Below are 3,046 nucleotides of genomic sequence, written 5' to 3' on the forward strand. Positions count from 1 at the left end.
AAAAAAAAAAGGAGAAGCTATTCCCCAGGGGATGAGGAAGGGCTGGGGGCAAATTGTGGGGGTTGGGAGGGCAGACGAGAAGCTCTCATCTAACAGCTGCCCAATGTCAGCTAAAATCATGATCTGAAGCTCAGCTCAGGAGGGCAACTGGCTAGGGCCTCATTCGGTAAGGTGTCATTTCTTTATTCTAACGTCCATTAGGTAGGAGCGTAATGGAGTGGACACAAAGCTTTTTCATCATGGCTGAGCCGTGGAAATCAGAGCTCATAGTTTCTATGAGAGTAAAGACACAGCAGGCCTAAGAAGGTCGCGGAAAGGTCCACATCTGGAATGGAGAGAAGTGTCCGACTAAAGACATGCGGGGCCAGCCAGCGATGGGAATAGGAACATTTTAAGCCAGAGAACCATAATTCACCCGATAAGCACTTATTGTTTCCCGGTGCCAATTCCTGTATGGAATTGCTGAATATATAAAGAATGTATGTGTGATACTTGCTGAATGTATAAAGATAAATAAGATAAGTGTATAAAGGTCAATAAGACATAGTCCTTGCCTTGAAGGAAAATGTAAAATGTGCTTGGGGAAACACACAGACAAGTCGACTATTGCAATGCAGTGTGTCAAGGGCTATGCGAGCAAACATGTATGCCTAGAATAATCTAAGTCAGGAAGTCTTCCAGGAGAAAGTGACATTTAAGCCGGGGGTTTCATAATGACTAGGATTTACCCAAGCAAAGGGAAAAGAGTGAGGTGCATGTGGGGATGGTGGTAGCATCGAGCACCCCTAAAGGACTCCCTTATAAGCCTCCCAGAAGCTTGATGTGGCTGGGGCATGGGTGACGGGTTAGAGCCCGAGAGGAACGGGCTGACCGAGGGAGAAAAAGAAACCAAATGATCAAGGGCTTATCAGCCTAGCTAATCAGCCTGAAGTTTATCCCGAACGCCATGGAGAGCAATAGATGGATTTTAAGCAGAGGAGTGATGTGGTCGGGTTTGCCTTTTAGAAAGACTAGTTTTGGTGCATGCGGGTGGCTCAGTCAGTTGAATGTCCAGTTCTTGATTTCGGCTCAGGTCATGATCCCAGGGTCATGGTATTGAGCCCCACATCAGGCTCCACATTTAGCATGGAGCCTGCTTAAGATTCTCTCTCTCTCCGCCTCTGCCCTTCTCCCACTCGTGTGCACATGCACATGCTCTATATCTTTGCCTCTCTCTCAAAAAAAAAAAAAAAAAAGAAGAAGAAGAAAGAAAGACCAGTTGAGCTGTTGTGCATAGCATGAATTAGAAGGAGCAAGGCTGGAAACAGGAAGGCCAAGTGGGAGGCAATTTACAGGAGTCTTTGAGAGAGAAGATGATGGCCTAAACCAAACAAGTCACAGTTGAGATGGAGAAGAAGGGACAGAATGAGAAATATTACAGGAAAGTATCAGCAGGACTTGGGGGGTAATTGAAAGTGGAAAAGGAAGAAGGAATTCAGAATGGCTCCGAGGCTTCTGGCTTAGGTATAGGGTTGTTAGATCTAGCAAATAAAAATACATGCAATATATGGGGCATATTGATACTAAAAAATGATTATTTGTTTATCTGGAATTCAAAGTCAATATTTAATATTTAACTCAATATCCAGAAAACCTACTTGGGGGGCTGGATAAGTGGGAGGTCATTTGTTAAGGCGGGAATTGGAGGACTCACAGTTGGGAACATCGGCAAAGAACATGATGAGGTTACACTTATTTATATTGGACTTGAAGTCTCCGAGGGATATAAGTGAGCTCCGATTATCCCCCCGCACCTTTCTGCCCTCCTGTGAGGATAGTGGTGGCTGGCACATCGGCATTCAGCTAAAGATTTTACCTCCCAGCTTCCCCTGGAGAAAGTAGCCATGTGACCAGACTCCAGCCTATGGGATGTGAGAAGAAGTGCCGTGTGTCTCACTTGCTCTAGAAGAATCGGGTGTGAACTCTCCTGCCTTTTTTCTCCTTTGGGGGAGAAGATAACCAGCATTGGAGAAGCCAGCTGGGGCTCAGAGAGGAAAATGTTGACGATGCCAGTGCCGTGTAACTTGCCCTGGGCCAACTACCTCTGAATTGGTACAGGAGAGAGAAATAAGCTTAGTCTGTGCCTTACCTACAATACAACCTCCTAGAGGAAATATTCAATAAGCCATTGGACATACATGTCAGCATCTTAGGAAAGTGGCGGGAACCAGCGACTGAAAGCTGGGAGTGGTTGGTATCTACGCGCTGAATGAGGCTTTAGCTGAGATGAAGTTCCCTAGAGGGAATGTGTGGCGTGAGAAGAATGAAGCACAACAAGATCATATGCTGTCTTTTTACAATGGACGTTTTTTTGTTGTTGAGACACAACTTTAAACTTGCCCTCAGGTTACTCGAGAGGCAATTGGTTAATTGCCAAACCTTCTTCCTCTGTCTAGCTGTGTTTATGTTCAGTACTACAAAGTTCATTTGTTTGTCTCTGGATTCGTATTTCAGCAGTGCCTGGGAAGCAGGTGTATACTCGTGCCCTGTGGGTATTTGGACATTTGTACATACAGGTGGCTGTGCTGGCGTGTCTGCTGGGGTGAGTTTACCTGTGTGTAGTCTGTGCGTGCCTTCCCGGGTGTGTCAGCACACATCTTTGTCTACTCCTCTGGGTTCTGACTTGTCGATATGTGCCTTGAAGGTGCCTTTGCACGTGCATCTGTGAGAGATGCTGGTTATTTTGGCTTAGTTAGTAGTCAGTTCCCAGTATTGCCAAGAAGTAGCCTTTTAGATTCTTTTCACAGAAGAGTCCATTTTGTCCCATTCTGTCCATTTTGGAGACTATACAGTAGCATTTTTTTTTTTTTTAATTTAAAGTAGGCTCCACACCCAGCATGGAGCCCAATGTTGGGCTTAAACTCACGATCCTGAGTTGGGATCAAGAGTCAGAAGCTTAACTGACTGAGCCACTCAGGCATCCTCAGAGTAGATTTTAAAAGATCATTTCACCGGTCTCTTTAAGTTTTTTACTTTTTTTTTTTTTTTTTTTTTTTATGATAGAAAA

General features: G+C 44.8%; 1 long non-coding RNA gene across 1 annotated transcript in view; it reads left to right on the top strand.

Annotated features, from left to right (window-relative positions):
* The window catches only part of LOC144219345 (uncharacterized), a 13,513-nt gene that overhangs the window by 3,824 nt on the left and 6,643 nt on the right, over positions 1 to 3,046 (top strand). Inside the window, exon 4 of the long non-coding RNA XR_013331378.1 lies at positions 2,494 to 2,581. This is a non-coding gene — a long non-coding RNA (uncharacterized LOC144219345). The remainder of the gene's footprint in view (positions 1 to 2,493; positions 2,582 to 3,046) is intronic.

Source organism: Crocuta crocuta, unplaced genomic scaffold (assembly GCF_008692635.1).
Source record: "Crocuta crocuta isolate KB4526 unplaced genomic scaffold, BGI_CrCroc_1.0 scaffold118, whole genome shotgun sequence".
Lineage (NCBI taxonomy): Eukaryota > Metazoa > Chordata > Mammalia > Carnivora > Hyaenidae > Crocuta > Crocuta crocuta.